The following is an 18,226-nucleotide window of genomic DNA, read 5'->3' as shown; positions in this document are numbered from 1 at the left end:
GTGATAGAAACATTTGTGTTGGTCTGCTATTTTAAAACTTGATCTTTTTAATCTTCAACAATTAGCAAATCTATACAACATCACTGATATTACTTTTCATATTTGGTTTATCAAAAATCTAAATGACTAATAAATATTTTTTTTATAAACTACAATATACTTTTTTAAAACAAAAAAAATTTAAATGTAAGATATCAAGATTGCCACTCTTTAAGACAAAAAAGTGTCGTAAGGTAATTAAAAATCGTCCTAAGTGACCTTAAACAGTCCTAAGTAATTATGAAGTTTTACTCTTGAAAGGATTTCTATTATCTAAAAACTTAAAAATTGAGTTATTTAACAAAATTCGGCATAAAATAGTAATAATTTCAACTGACTCAACTAAATCCCATTAAAAATCTAATCAATGCTCTGCTGAAATTTTCAAAAATTCTAAAACTATCCTGAGTTTTTTATATAAAACAAAACTATCCTGAGGCAGCCTGAGTTAAAAAAAAAAACATCAAAATATCCTAAGTTATCCTAAGCTGTATTGAGTTATATTAACATTTTCAAAAACTTCAATATATCTTGAATGTCCTGAGAATCTAGAGTGTGTAGCAACCCTGAGATATAACCAGTTTTATAAAAGGTTCTGATATAACACAAGTGTATAAAAACAAATTAACAAAGGTCAAATTTTTCAGAACTTCTTAAAAGGTACAAAAATATAATTTTTCCTTTTTTTTTAAATAGATTTATTTAAAAATCTTAAACAAATACAGTTCTTAGAAAGCAAACTTTTATAAGTAACATTTTGAAAGCTTATGGCCTGAACTAAAATAAATTATTTTTTTTAGTTAAAAACTACTTGATAAAAAATTAAAAATATGTTTCGTACAAGTTGTTTAAAATCTAACTATTACTTAACTTAAATTTACCTTAATTTAAGTATATATTTTAAGCAGAATTCAGAAACCCTTTTTTTGTAACAGTGTACTTTAATAACCAAATACTTGTTTAACTATAAAAAAAATATGTTTTCAATTTTAGTTCAAACTTACTAAAAATTGGTTACATGACAATTCAAGTTCGGACAACTCAAATTCCGAAAATTCAAATTCTTAAAAAACATTTAAAAGACTATATCGCAATAAGTAATATATTTTTTTTAATAAAAAATACTATGTAGATCTTATTAATACCTTCAAGCCACTTTTTTCTATTTCGTAAAATCTAAAAATTTTTTCAAGATATTTTAAAATTACTAAAAACAATAATGTTTTTTACTTTATTTAAGTTATATCTAAAGAAACATTAAATGTTTTGCCAAAAGAAAAAATTGGTGTGTAGATATTAATATGAGCTACATAAGATGTAACGTTAAAAGGCGTTAAATCCTGGAGATTCTGATAAGCTAAGCTTATCGGAATAAATATCACAGATGTTCTTGTGCTAAAACTTTATTTCAACTAACGGCGTTTCACTGCTCTCAAATAAATTTAAGAACAGATCTACGGAGTCTCAAAAAGCTATTCTTAGAGCTTTTTGAGACTCCGTAGATCTGTTCTTAAATTTATTTGAGAGCAGTGAAACGCCGTTAGTTGAAATAAAGTTTTAGCACAAGAACATCTGTGATATGAGCTACATATGTATTTTTTATTTTTAACAAATATACATTACATTTTTATTTGTGGCTGTTCCAATGTTTTTTTAAGAATTTGAATTGTCGGAATTTAAATTGTCCGAATTTGAATAGTCGTGCACCCCTAAAAATTTGGTCCTTTAGCAACCATTTTTTCAGTTATTTATTATTTAAATACATAAAATGAAAACAACTAAATTTTAAAAGTAGAAAGTCTAAGGTAGAGGTGGTCAACGTTTTTAAATTAACGGGCCGGATCCGGAAAAATTTAGTCTTTTGCGGGCCGGAGCGTTTCGAATTAGTGATTTACCGGATCCAGTCGAACAATGACTTTTTAGATCCGAATCCGACTGAATGCTAATTTTAAGTCTAGATCCGGATCCGGTCGGATTCTAATTTAAATAAAAGTTTCGAATCCGGCAGAAGTCTAATTTTATGGATACAGTTAATCACTTTTTTGAACCCTTCAAATTCACAAAACCATCTCATATCTGGCAACTTAAGATGTAGATTGAGACATGTCAGATGTTTAAATAATGTCTAGAAATAGAATTGACATAGGTACGTATGTAAAATATCGTACTTAAAAAAGCACTTTGTTTTGGGTAATTTGACAAAAAGATATTCCAACTAAGTTACAACAACACAAATTATTAGGTCAAAATGGTGTATTTATAAGTACACATTTATTTATAAAGAAGTTTTTTAGCATGTTTAAAGTCAAATTCTTAAAGGTTTGTTTTGTAAAAGTATGATACAAAGTTTTATAATTATTTTGTAATATTGACCCTTTGCGGGCCTGTCACTTCGCGCTTGGGCCGGATCCCATTAAAGTTTAAAACACGGTCGGGGCCGGTCATTTTCAGTCTGTGGACCGTAAGTTTGCCACCCCTAGTCTAAGGTAATATTTCTAAAAAAATAAGTGAAAAAAACTAGCAGACTAATTTTTTACAAAAATTTATGAAGTTTTAAACTGTATTGGATGATAGAATTAGATTTTTTGATTTGTTTAATTTTTAGCCAGTATTTATTTCAGCCATCATCAACAAAGTTGAGATGTTTTATGCCATCGATAATAAACAATGAACTTCACCGCACGACCAACAACAACGGCATTCGAAATAACCTACGACCGGTTTTGTCCATTTTAGGACTCAACAGGCAGGCTTAGTCGCGAGAAACCGCTGTTGTGATCTTAACCAAGCGGGCTTAAGTGCAAATACACTGAAGCGACTGTTTGTGGGTAAAGTCCGAAAAATGACGCAGGCAAATCGTTCACAGCTCAACGTCTAAAACAGTGATTCCCAACCTTTTTGATGCCCCGCACCCCTAAAGTCTCTAAATTTAATCTCGCACCCCTAATATTATATGCTATAATTATTTATTAATAATTTGATTATAAAATCATTGATTTTATTAATTAATAATTTGTATTTTATTTTTAATGATAGTGTACTATATTAACAAAAATAAAATACTTGGAAATTAAAAAAAAAAAAACTATATTCGAACAAGTTTTATCTATTTTTTATAAGATAGAAAACATTAGAACTCACTATTCCCTCTGCAACGATAAACGTCAAGCAAGTGAGTTTGGAGCTCATCACTTGTAATTCTACCTGCTCATTTTCAAACTAACTAAAAAAAATATTTACTTTTCAATTAAACGAAAAAAAAAACAAATCTAGCTTTATAAAAAACATTAAAAAAAATCAATTAACATTAAGAAAAGACTAAACTAATCTTATATATTTAATAAATAAATTCTAATTTACAGGTCGTTATACTCACAAGGTATTTAACAAATTATTAAAATTCTATTCATGCAAAATTATTTTGTAAAGATTAAGAACTTTATTTTAAATCTACTCTAAAGTTAATTACTTTTTTGTTCCTGTTTATTCTACAAAACTTTCTGAAAACGTGGCATTTTGTTGCTGATGGCAATTCGCATGTCTTCCTGTGCATTCAAGCGGTTTCTTTATTTAGTTTTTATTGACAAAAGAGTACTAAATCCAGACTCGCACAAGTAAGTCGTCGCTAATGGAATAAGAGTACTAAGTGCTTTTTCAACAAGTTTTGGAAACATATTCACTGAACACACAGAATCAATAACTTGCATGTCTAAGTCATGTTTCGCAAAAAAAATTTTGACACATTGAAATATGTCTTTTGCTTTTGTGGTTCTCTTCAGGTCTTCACAAAATAAGAAATCTTCTTTTATCGAACCATTATGCACATATCTCACTAGTACAATCAAATGACTGCAATTTTCAACATCGGTTGATTCGTCCAACTGGAGAGAGATTTTTAAAGAACTGGCTTTGATTTCAGCAATGACTTGATCTAAAACATCCGAACTTAAATCTTTAATTCGACTTTGTTTAATATTTTTAGATAGCGGCACTAACTCAAGCTTTTTCCCAGAACATCTTCTGTCATTTGTAGCACACATGGCTTTATCAACTCTTCAGCAATTGTATGAGGCTTTTTGGATTTAGCTACGTTATACGCCACACGGTCAGAAGCCAATAAAAGAGGTTTGCCAGCAGATACAAAACCGAACTTTGGAAGTGTTCCTCGTGATTCATAGCGGATCCTTTTAGATTTCAATGACTCAAAATCATGACCTGAAATATCTGCTCCACCATGTCATTTGTTAATAAGTTTTTGCAACTTAGATGGCTTCAAATTTAAGTTCGAAAATACAATGTTTAATAACATGCATTGCGGTTTTTACAGCCCTTCAACTGTTTCAGTGCAAGTAAAACCAAACTGAACATAACTATCATTCCACTTCCTTATCTTTGACATGATTGAGTACTAATTAAATAAACTGTATTCTAAGAAAAATAAAAAAGTCAATTACTAAGACATTTTTTTTCATAAAATTTATACAAAAACAATACTTCAGCCTATGACTTCGTCATTTAGTTTTTTAAGATTTGAAAAAATATTATAAGTGAGGAAAAAGCACTAGAAAAGTAATAAATATTAGGCTTAAACTTGAAACTAAACTTTTTATACATTTTGTTATGAATATATGTACTTAAAAAATAAAAATCAGCTGTTCTAAGTTAAGCTTATGGAATCAGAGAGTATTTATTAGAGAGTGTTAAATATTTTACAGAGAGTGAAAATCTCCTTATTTATCATACAAAAATGAAAAGCCATCTCGCACACCCTGGAATGCTGCCTCGCACCCCCAAGAGGTGCGAGCACCGCTGGTTGGGAACACCGGGTCTAAGACATTGTCAGCTTCTACTCTCCACGCTCGTTTTATCAGTTTTAGCTAGTATTTATTTTGGCCGTCATCAACAAAGTTCGCTTCAGTGTATTTGCACTTAAGCCCGCTTGGTTAAGATCACAACAGCAGTTTCTCGCGACTAAGCCTGCCTGATGAGTCTTAAAAAAGACGAAATCGGTCGTAGGTTGTCTCGAATGCTGTTCGAATGTGTGCGGTGAAGTTCATTGTTTATTATTTAGTTTTTATCAACACGAAATTACTTTTACTAAATACTTTAAATTTACTAAGTTTTAATTTAGTCTTTTTGTATAGTGAGGTAAACATCATATTTTTTGTTTAATTTTTTTTTTATTAATTTTTTTTTTTTATTACTTATTTTGTATTACTTATTTCCCACTGAATTTTAAAATTAACTTCGTTATTTTTTAGTTTTCAAATGTACTGCGATAAAGTTGTCGTATTTTATGTTTTTCGTGTTTGAAGCTGTACTTGTGCTTTGTGTAGCGATTCTCGAACGATAGTCCCGTCGAGCCAACATAAAACTTGGTCTGGTTTTCAGTTATGACTGCCGCTTTATATATAATATTCTCCATTAAGCAACTTCCATTAATCGGGCATTCTTGTTTTTTGCAGTCACAAATTCGTCTCTCTTTGTCCTGCGTGTCTAACATCTTTCGATTGTGTGCCATTATAAGTTGTTTCATGTTTGGCATGCAGGAGTAGGACACTTTTAGTGTCTTCCTGTTGAAAACTTTACAATATGGATGGTTTTCAGTAAAGTTATTGTCCACAATCTCTAGGAAGCGCTTCCCAACCCGTGTTGCCACACTTTTGCAGAATGGAGCGTTGAAATATAAAATATTTCTTCTCCTTCTTTTCTTGTTCTTACCCTTCTCGCTTTTGTGGCTATAGGCTAACTCGTGATCGTACCCACTTTCTCTTATAGCTTCCTGGTATTGTTGGGATGTTTCCTTAAAAATGCTTTGACTGCTAGAAATCTTCTGGAGGCGGTTATTCACTGCGACCGGTATGTGTTTTAACACATGCTCTGGATGGTTTGACTTGCTATTCTCATAAACCGTATGCGCATTTGGTTTTCTATACGGCTTATGGCTTTCATTTTGAAGATCTAAAGTTACATCTAAGAAGTCTGTTACAAACACATTGGTTTCGATGGTGACATCAAAACCAATGTTTAGATGTTTGACTTTTCTCTTTATATCTGATCCTGGTAGAATGTCCACCACTGCTAAACCATCGTCACGGTATATACCAAAGTTACCATCTCTAAAGATCTTTTCCTTTTTTCAATATATCTAAAATATATAGGCAAACCAGTTCGCAAATTTCTACGCCATGAAAGCTTCCCATTGGTACATCAAAGATGTTCTTGTTATGCTTTTTCGACCATGGTTCACCCTCGTAGAACAGTACTGATTTACAGCAATGTCTGATTAGTTCTTTTTCATTTTCCGTGATTTTAGTTAGGCCTGCAGCAAAATTGAAAGAGTTTTCTAAAATTGTTGCTGAGATGGCTGGATAAAAGCTCACTATATCAAATTTGATAAACCTTGAAGTTGATTTATTGCTTAAGCTATTGAACTAGTTTAATACCTCATAAGTGTTTTTCCATTGTATTAAATTACTTTTTGATCTTATAAAATTGTTGATCTTATCTAAATTTGTTTTTGCAGGTTTGCCAATAAAAGTTTTTGCCGGATTAATTATTCTACAACTTAGTTTATTTGGGAATTTTTGTTTATGATCTTTTAAAGTAATGTAACATTGTTGTTGAGAAAGTTTGGGAATTTTACCTTTTATTTTGTTTTTCAATACTATTTCCTTTGCTTCATTATTATTTTTTTTGATGAGACTGTTTTCCGATTTTTTGTATGTAGGTGTAATGTTTTTTGTAACTAATTTTGTATAGGCTGTGAGATTTATCTGCAAAAACAAAAACTTTTTGGTGGACCTTATATCCTTTGAGTCTTTGTTAAGTTTGCGGGTAAATGAATTTTGGTATTTTCGAAATTTTAAATTATTTATTAACTCGTAAAGGTCGTTTTCAAAATTTGTTAAAAGTTTATCCAAAAGATATATGCATACATATTAAAAAATTTATTAAAAAAATTGGTCAATAGTGTATACTTTAGCTTACTGATGAGTATATGAGGTTATGTATCTCATATACAAAACGGTCGTATAAACCTACTGTTTTTATATAAGCAAGTAAATATATGTGTATATACATGTTGTAAAGTTACAAGTAGCCGCAAATTTAAAGATCGCTTTAGTGACATTATATTAACTTACATTCGTTCTAAACTTTAAACTGCTTCCTTTTTTATAACCTTGTATGTTTTACGTCCTAGTCAATTTTAGTTGTAATTTTCTTCTAAACTGTTTTACATTTTATTAAACTTTTGACAATAATTGATTATAATTCAAAAAGCTTGAAGTGATCTACCGGATCCGAAAATTTCTAATCCGCCCGGATCTCAATCTTATTTTAAATTTTGGATCACTACATATTGGAAACAATTGGTCTTTTGAGTAGCTAAAAGGTACGGTTTAGATTTTATTATTCAAATATATTAGAACTTCCAGAATGTAACTTTTTACTCACATGGTGATCAGATGGTTTTAGTGTTCGCTTAAGACTTATTGTAGGTTGCTTACGTTTAGGAGCACTCAAAAATTTTTGTTTACCTTGAATGAATTTTTTATAAAATACATCCATCAAATGATCTATTTTGGCCAAAATAATCTTTTTAGTGCACGTTTAAGTTTTTTTTCGTTCATCTTTCGAAGATAGTTCTGCTAATTTCTGATTAAGTTTTTTTAGGTCATTTAAATTATTTTTAAACAATGTTTTTGGACTTTTTTACGCTATTTTTAGTGTATTCTAACTTAAAATAATTAGTTTACATAATTATCAAGTAATAACTTACTAAAACCTTATTCAAGTACTTAAGAAGACTTTCTTAACAATTTTTTTTTACTATATAAAACTTATTTTTTGCTTCTATTCCAGTATTATATTAGAATTTTTTTAATGATATATTTCGAACCAAACCATAAAACATGATTTTTTTGAATACTGATTCATAGTCAAACCCATAAAAGGTAAACAGTGTTTATTAAAAAAACATATTTTAAAACTATTATTTAAGTATCTAGAACTTTTCAATTAACATAAAACTTTGTTAAAATTATGCTCACCTTTTATTTTTTAATGAAAAAATGAATAAAACGAATTTAAAAAAACTCAAAGTAAACAAATATTCTGGTTGAAAGCTATTAAAAAAAGTTGTAAAATTAAATTTAAAAATTTTTATTAGTAGTTGTCATGTTGTTGTATTGGGACTTTTTTGCGCTGTTTTAGTGTACTAAAAGCATGGGCGTGTTTGCTGTTTCCTGTGCGACCCTAGAAAAAAAAAACTAGAATAAACAAATAAAATGGGTTTACTATGGTTATATTTAAAATATTTTAATAAAAGATTCTATATGTATGTTAAATTTCGAATCTCAATAAAGTTTAATTCATATTTTTAAAGTATACGTCAAAAAAGACTTATTTTAGAAGTTTCTATGTAGGAAAATATTACAACTTATATAAAATACTATAACTACAAAATTCGCACAATAGGATAAAGGAATTTTTTCATTCAAAATCTGGCAATTAAAAGTGTTTGATAAATATTTTTGAATGCCTTTACAACTCGGAGAATTCTATTTTTAACTTTGGAAAAGTTTGACCAAGTCCATATTGTTTTTATTTTTATAAATTTAAATAAAAACTGTAGATTTACAATTTGTTTTTTTAATTAAGTTGTACTATTGAAATTGACTGCAAAAAAGGTGCTCAACTTACACAATGTAAAGAGCTAAATATAATAAAACAAATGTTTAAGCACTGCTTTGGTCTATTACCTGGTTTCGGTGAGCGTTAGCTGACCTTGTCAAATAAATTCAAAACAGTAAATAACATTTAGACATTGGCAGTAATGTGAAACTGAACTCATTGATGCGTAAAAAAAAAATATAAACATTAACTATTCAAATTTTAATGAAAAATGCGTAATTGGGTGAACTAAATATTGGTATTAATTAATAGATAAAAAAAAAAAAACTAAATGCAATATAAACGAAAACACAACAAATTCTTAACAAAATTCTGAAAAAAACTAACAGATGATTAAAATGCTATTAATATTTAAATTATTAGGTTTTTGATTCATTCCAATAAAATAATAAAAATTTGTTTCTGTGTCTGCAAGAACTCATCACTTCTGATCTTTTATTAATACAATTCTTATCTGCTTGAAGGATCTTTAATGCTTCTTTCAAGCATAACCTGCATGTTTCTACTCTAAGTCTTGATTCATATTCTTTTTCTGGTATTGTCCAATTCAATTCAAAATTTTTATTTTCGTTCTTCAATGTGTGGATGTATTTTGATAGTTCAGTTGCTTTTTCGAAATGAAGATTATCTTAAACGCATCTAAATCAGTACTACATAATAAAGAAGAAGTTTGGGTAAAAAGAAAAAGTAACACAGAAGAGAATGAACTTTTCGACATCACCATGGGAGGAAAGCATGGAGCGGAAATATGTGAATTAGTAGGTCTCTATATACTACATAAACTCAAGAATGCGCTCCCAAATCTAACAACAGGACTGTACCGTGACGATGGCTTAATTGTCATAGAAAAAAAAAAGTAATGTTGATATAGAGAAAGTTAGAAAATCTATGCACAACATATCAAAAGAAATGGGAATAAAGTTAGATATCGAAAATCCTTCACGTAAAATCAACTATCTAGACCTAAGCTTCAATCTATACAACCACACATTCCAACCATATAGAAAAGAAAACAGCAAAATCATATATATTAATTCAAAGTCCAACCACCCTCCAGCAATACTGAAGCAAATTCCAAAAATGATAGAAGAAAGACTTTCCAAAAATTCTAGCAATGAAAATCTATTTAATGAAATAAGTAAAGATTACAATGACGCAATAAAGTTAAGTGGCTACAATTACAAAATAAAGTTCAATGGTGAAGATGATGAAAAGAAACGGCTTAGAAAAAGAAAAAGAAAAATAATATGGTTTAATCCACCATACTGCAAATCCATAAAAACAAACATTGGCAAGAAATTTCTCCAAATAATAAACAAATACTTCGGAGTAGACAGTAAATTCAAAAAATACTTGAATAAGAACAACATCAAATTAAGTTACAGCTGTTTGCCAAACATTGAGACAATCATAAAGAATCACAACAAGAAACTCACAAACTGCAACAAGAATAATGAAGATGAAACATGTAACTGTAGAAACAAAGAGAAATGTCCTTTGAAAGGCGGTAACTGTAGAGCAAATAATGTCATATACCAAGCCACAGTAAAAACTGACAATGCAACCAAATCATATATTGGTCTAAGCGCCAACCAATTCAAAAAAAGAGTGGCAACCCACAGAACAACAATAAATAGCAACCCAGAAGATAGAAATTATATGCAATACAAACAAGCAACTCAACTATCAAAATACATCCACACATTGAAGAACGAAAATAAAAATTTTGAATTGAATTGGACAATACTAGAAAAAGAATATGAATCAAGACCTAGAGTAGAAACATGCAGGTTATGCTTGAAAGAAGCATTAAAGATCCTTCAAGCAGATAAGAATTGTATTAATAAAAGATCAGAAGTGATGAGTTCTTGCAGACACAGAAACAAATTTTTATTATTTTATTGGAATGAATCAAAAACCTAATAATTTAAATATTAATAGCATTTTATCATCTGTTAGTTTTTTTCAGAATTTTGTTAAGAATTTGTTGTGTTTTCGTTTATATTGCATTTAGTTTTTTTTTTTTTATCTATTAATTAATACCAATATTTAGTTCACCCAATTATGCATTTTTCATTAAAATTTGAATAGTTAATGTTTATATTTTTTTTTTACGCATCAATGAGTTCAGTTTCACATTACTGCCAATGTCTAAATGTTATTTACTGTTTTGAATTTATTTGACAAGGTCAGCTAACGCTCACCGAAACCAGGTAATAAACCAAAGCAGTGCTTAAACATTTGTTTTATTTTATTATAATTAAGTTGTAAAATATTTGTTCACATCTTCTATTATTTAGTTTTAAAATATATAATTTATTTTGTTTTAAACTTTATCTTAGCTCAACTAATATAAGTGGAACTATTTGACTAAATAATTTCTTTACAATCATTGGATTTATCTTTTTCTACTACTTAGACAAGTGATTAATAATTTTGATAAGTATTTCTTTTTTATTTTCTTTTGTATAAAATTTTTCGTTTTTCATTTTAGTTTCTCAATGTAAAGTAAAATTTTCACATAGTCAAAAATAACAGAACTTAGGTTTAGATTTAAATTAACTTACTACAAACTAACGAAGTGGATTACTTAATAAGATTTCGAACCTGAATCACTCTTAATTTCTGTGGTTTTAAGATTAAAAGTTATTATGTATCTGAAAAATAATTTTAAGTGTTATATGTTAAGTTTATGAAATTATAATTATATGTTTTTTTTAGGTTTATTATTTAAAGCTTATTTAAGCATTGCACAAAATACTCTAAATTTAAAAAAACATTGAGCAATCCCACTAAAAAAGTCTTGACACGCCCCTGAAATACAGCTATTTAATATGTAGTTAACTGACATTTTTCTGCGTTTTATTTTACTGATAATTATAGGGCATATTTGTCAAACTAAACTTATTTAACTAACGTATTCTAAATCAAAATGAAAATCACTATACTTTGGAACTGCAGACACTTAAAGTTAAGTGTATAAATTTTATACATTTAAAATAATCAATAAATTAAATAGGTTGTTAAATGAATTATATCTATCTCAACAATAAAACTTGTACAGAATATATTCACTGTAATTTTAGAAGTTGATGAAAAATAAAATTTGAATTTTTTGTCGGTTATACCCTTTAAGCTTTTTTTAGTATACGACGTATTTTTAGTTTTTTACTTATTGCAATACAGCGCTTATTCACTCATCCGGACATGTTGGGCAAACCTTTTTTGTAAACATGTCCGGATAAGCAGTTTTCCGGATTTTCCGGAAAAAAATATTTTTTCATAAAATAATATAACTGCTGTATATTATGCAATGCATAAAAAAAGCTCAGCTTCTCTTTTTCTGCTTAGAACATTTCGAAATTTCACCTGCCTATGCTAAACTGCTCCATTACAAAAAAAACTTTTTACATTGTTTTTTATCATTTTACAAACTTCTAGTTTATTTTCAATGGTTATAACAAGTTGATTTTTTTTTGATGCCTTATTCATTTTCGAAACCTGGTAAGTTGAGTGTGTAAAACTTATATAAGTTATTAAAAAAATGTCATGCACCTCATCTTAAACAAAAAGTGTTTGAATTAATAATATCTATAATATATTTTGAATTAAAATCAAACATATAAGAACTTTTATACACTCATTTTCTAAAAACTAAAAAAAATAATAATTAACTATCAAAAATCTTTAAAAGATAAAATATTTGAAACAAAATTCTTTAAAAAAGATTAAAAACTGACTTACTTTACGTACAAAGGATTTCGATAACTAAACTGGTTTAGAAAAAAGTTGGAATGTAAGTTTTAGTCGATTATTATGTCATCATATAGAACTAAATTGCAGATTTTATAAAACCACTTAAATTTTTCTTACAGCTTGATAGCTTATTTATATCACACAAAAATGCTTGTGTTTAATATTGAACTTTTTTTTAAACTTCTCTTGACTGAAACTGTCCAGATAAGTGAATAAGCACTGTATTTAATAGTCATCTTGATTTTGCTGGTTAGTTATATAAACGGCTAAAAATGCTTGTGTTTAAAAGCTATAGATTTAGTAGGTTTTACTGTAAATCTCTTTCTAATTTTGAAAAACCACTAATTCAAGTTATTATAAGAAATTGTTTAGAAAAATACTTTAAAATCTTATTATTTTTCAAATACTATGCTTTTTATTTCCTTTTAACTAGATATGTTTTATTAAGAAACTGTTAACTTTTTCAAGGCAAAACTTAATCAAAACACGAAAGCTTTTTCTTAAACTATTGCAAAACTGTATGCATAGCTACGAATATTATGTATAACGTGTTTCAGCAAATAGTTTTATTACTTATGGTATTTTATTCTAAATTTGGAGCACAATAGTTTATAAATATAATTTGACATTTCTAAATGATTCATTACATATTTAACAAAAACTATTATACATATAAAAATTAAAACACTTCTATAAAACATATACTTAAAAGAAGTAGTGCTAACCAAACTACAGGGCTGCCGATTTTTTAAATATTCTTCACGTTTTTTAGTTCAAATTTAGTGCTAAATACTGTGTTAAATAAAATAAAAATTTTCAAGAGATACTGTAATGCTTCTTTAAATGTGTTTTTATTGTCTTTAAAAAAAATTAAATACTACTGTGTTTGATAGATTTTTTAAATCTCATTTAGATTTCACCACTAAAAATTGTAAAAAGTTACAAATTTTATTAAGATTTTGTACAAAATTTTTCTCAAACTCTAGGTTTTTTGCCTAAATTGTCAATTTCCAGGTTTTTTGGCAACAAATTGTTTATTGAACGACAAAAAAATACGCTCAAAAGGTTTGGTCCAAGGACCTAATGTACAAAAAACCTTTCGGTTATCGAGTCATACACCAGAACAGTTTAACGTCATGCAACACTGAAAATATACCGATACAGAAGTACATAAAGTACGACTTTAGTACTGCTTTATTTCTGAAGTTATAAAAAACAAACAACAAGTTAAGAATGTTATCTCGAATAACTTCAAAATTAGTTTATCCAAACTCGTATCTTATAATCTAATAAAGTATTTAGCACCTCAAAATCTTACAAACTTATGACTTGTCAAATCGCATTTAAGATAACAAACTCTTGATAGATACCCTTTGTAAATCTCCAAAATAATTTAAATAACCAAGGCTAACACTTTTTTTTCAGAATCTTCAAGCGATTTAATCATTCTACTTACAGTAACTACTTTTTAAAATCAACAAATACATCGGCGAAAGTCTGCAGAGCAGAAGCGTGGACACTCGTATGCAATGAGACAAAGCTCAAGTTATATAATACAAGCGTACCAGATGTCTTGCCTAGTGGACAATGTATTGAACGTTGCACGGCAAAAGACAATGCTGACGTCACTGATCATTACCAGCAAATGGTTGCTTCATGTTTGCATAAATAAATCGTTTGTATACTTACATCTTCAGATTCTTTGGTTAAGACTAATTAATAAGTCCTAATCATGGTAGCCACAGATCAAGCTGAGAAAAATTTCCTGACTTTTCTAAATCAAACTCTTAATTTAAACTTATTCTAAAATACATAATCTAACACTTTAAACTATATAAAGCATTGAATCTAATTTTAAAACAGATTAAATGAACAGTTCTTTTGAATTTAATCATCTAACTTCCATTACATCACTTGAACCATCTGTGTATGATTAATGTATTTGCAATAAACAGCTCTATCAGCAAAATACTTGTACTATTACCTTATATAAACACAGCTTGTCTGAAAAAAGACACAATTTTTTAGCATTTCCTATCATAAATGTATCTAACGAAACGACATATAAGGAACTTTTACAATTAAAACCTAAAATTAATAATGAACTTTCACAACTAAAATCTTAAAATAATAACGAACTTTTACAGTTGAAACATTAAAACAATAAAGAACACAATTTTTTAGAATTTCCTAGCATAAATGTATTTAAATAAACGAAACGACATATAAGAAACTTATACAATTAAAACTTTAAATTAATAGCGAACTATACACATCAGTTTGTTACATAAAATAACTGCTTAACTATAAAGAACTCAATTATTTACTTAAACAAAAAAAAACTTTGGTTCTAAAATTATGCTAGATAAACTTTTGTGTACATATATCAGTTTCACTATGGAAGTGTCCTTGCTACAGATCATCAATACTAAAATGCTTACAAAATCTGCTTGTTCAAGTAGGGTACTTGTTCAGTATGTTAATAGAAAAATTTTACAGTTTTATAATTATTATTTTACTAATTTTTACCAGATGAAATCATTGGAAATTAAATAATTATATAAATTTCTAGGAAAATTTGGAATTTTTTTCTGACTTTAAAGGATTTTTGATTAATTTTTACCATTTGAAAGCTTTGGAAAATAAAGTATTTTGTAAATTTGAACTGGCAAAATCTGTTTTTTTTTTTATCAAATTTCCTGAATTTTTATAAAAACCCCCCATTTTTTTCTGACTTTTCCTGGTTTCCTGACTTTTCCTGACCATGTGGTAACCCTGCCTAATCAAGACGAAACCGGTTTCAGTCTACCTAGGGCTTGTGCTCTGACGATCGAATTCGTATGATCAACCTTTTTGTTACACTTTTTTTAACTTATGGTCTGAGAAAACTGGCGTTGCGCAACATATAAATGAGTACTTAAAAGTAGAGTAGATTATTAGTCTTTAGTATTAAAACCCCCGTTTTTGTTTAAGTAACTGACAGAAAAAAGAATTATATCTGATGGAAAACAGACTTTTTTGAGAAATAAATGTAAATTGACAGGAATTTTTTAAACACATGATGAACTGTCCTGAAGTTTTTAAGCAAGAAGTTAATTAATCAAATTGCTAGTATTTGTTTTTAACAGGTTACAACTCAACCATTGTGGAAAGTTGAACGCGGCACTAGAATTAAATTTATGCTACAACTAGATAAATAATTCAAAATATTACTCGCATTTTCAACATACATATAGAACAAAGTAAATAAAATCGTTTTAAATCAAGTAATGTGCATTCCAACTTCCTAATAACTTAAATAATGATACATTGTCGGTTTCTTAGCAAAGCTTTAAAAGTCAACACATTTAATAAAATTGTAATAATAACTAAAATGTTACGCATCATTAAACCATAATTTTTGATTTCTATCTAGCTGTTATTAAGCGCATAAAAAGCAGTGCCATTTGGTAATGTTTTGACAATTAAATATTGTGAAAATCTGCTTTTAGTCGTATCGCAAATACTAATTAAAATCACCTAACTTATTAATTCAAGCTACATTTAATTTGTACACCAATACTATAGTGATTTAAAATCAGGTCATACCAGGAATTCGAATGCAACATTTGTGTTATTTTTGTCAGAACATAAGTTAGTTGATAAACTGTGATGGATATAAGTTAGGAACACAAATAGGGTAAGAAGTATCTTGGTGATGAAAGCAGATTTTTTAAACACTATAAGTGAACAAGTATAAAATAATAAACTATTTCAATTAAAACAATAGAAAAGTACCATAAGGTAAAGGGAAACAACATTATAAAAATTACATTCACCATACATCTTAAAGCAAAAAGTTGGTTTAGACTCGTTTTCGGATAGGGTAAAAAAGTATATTTGTCAAATGAAAGAAGTAATATTTCAACTTTAACAAAACATTCTACAATTATTACACATACGTACATTTTCCCTTCTTTTTACTGCTAGGTACCCAATAAATTACCAGAACTTCAAAAATATTATTATTTAAATATACAAAAAATTCAAACGGTTAAACAGTAAAAAATAGCAAACACAAGAAATATTTTTTTTAATAATTTTTTCTTTTATGATTTTTCCTTTTTAGTTTGCTTGACCATGCAAAAAGTTTCAAGAGTAAAAGAATCTTTTTTGATAACTAAATTTTTTTTAGACTCTCGTGAAATTTTTTCGTCAAACCCAATTAATTTCACGCTCAATAGTCCAGCAAAAAAGTACTAACTTACAGTGTTTCTTCACTTGTTTAAGTGCCTCTTGTTATGCAAGCAACACGTTTTAACCTACAACTAAACTTTTGTAAACCAACTTCACCTCCGTACTTTTTGTAGACAAACTTTTGAGATTAAAAGTGAAATACTCATCCATATTATCATTCTTTTGTTTTGTATCTAGTTTTTATCAAAGTCGAAACATGTTTTAAAAATTTGCAATAATTAGGTACAGTCGTGACTTTTTTCTTAGAACTGAATTTTATTTTTTAGCTATGATAACAGGGTTTCTAATTGATTGCAATTCTTTAAGTAATAAAATATTTGTTTACAGTTTTTGAATTTGATTTATTACTTTCTAAGCACTCATTTATACTTTTAACATTAAATTTTGAATATATTTGAAAGGTGCACAACTCAACAAACTCGGAAAATTCAATTTCGGACAATTCTAATTCTTAATAAAAAAATTAAAAGGGTAACAACTAAAAAAAAGTAATGTATATTTGTCAAATATCAAAAATATATATGTAGATGCTATTAATATCTAAAAGCCGTAATTTTCTTTAGCAAAACAGCAAAATTTTGAGAATTTTGAGAACGACTTTTGGTTCCATACTTTTTAATAAACAATTATTTTGATATAAACATCAGTTAATCAATCATCACCATTATCTATTATTTTTCTGTTATTTTCTAACTTGTTTTTTTTTTCAATTTGAACACGATTAAAACGTTTGTACCAACTAGTTTCTGCTATGACTTCGTTTTTAGAATATAAATTTGTATTTTTATCTGTTAGAGAAGGATTTATAGGAGGTAGCAACTTTTGATTAAGAACAGTTCTCATTGCAGTCTGGAGAACATTTCTTCTAAACACTCATTTATACTTATGAACTTTGAAAAAATTGAGGCTCTGAGGCAAAATTCATGTTAACAGATCTGTTGTTTAGCATCGAATCACATTTTGGCTCAATCTGGTTCGGTGTTACAGGAATTTTATTTGGATGTGTATTTGGCATATATTTTTCATGAATAAGAAGCGATGTATCACATAGTAACGATTAAACAGATTTTCTAGCTGTTTGACGTATAGAAGAGTAGTTTTGTTGTTAGAAATTAACTTTATTAACGATGTAAATACTTTTGTTATCAATACGAGGCCATTCAAAAAAATTTGGTTGTTTTTCGTTATCAAAATCATACTTAGATTCTTGTTTCAAAGATTAAAAAATTGTATTTCTTTTCTTACATCATGTATACCATGTTGTAATTTTAATATAGTTAGATTATCATTAGTTGCTCTGTCTCCTTTATCATCAAGTTAAGTCAAATAAAAAACATCGGCGAAAGTCAGCAGAGCAAAAGCCTGGACTTTCGTTAGCCGTGAGACAAGCTCAAGTTTAACAATAGGGTTGATCACGCCAATTCGATCATCAGACCACAAGTTTCGGTAGACTGAGACCGGTTTCGTCCTTATTAGGACTCATCAGTCAGTCACAACC

This window comes from Thalia democratica, chromosome 4, assembly GCF_965202585.1.
Source record: "Thalia democratica chromosome 4, ktThaDemo2.hap1.1, whole genome shotgun sequence".
Classification (NCBI taxonomy): Eukaryota; Metazoa; Chordata; class Thaliacea; order Salpida; family Salpidae; genus Thalia; species Thalia democratica.
Note: the sequence above shows the minus strand (reverse complement) of the source record.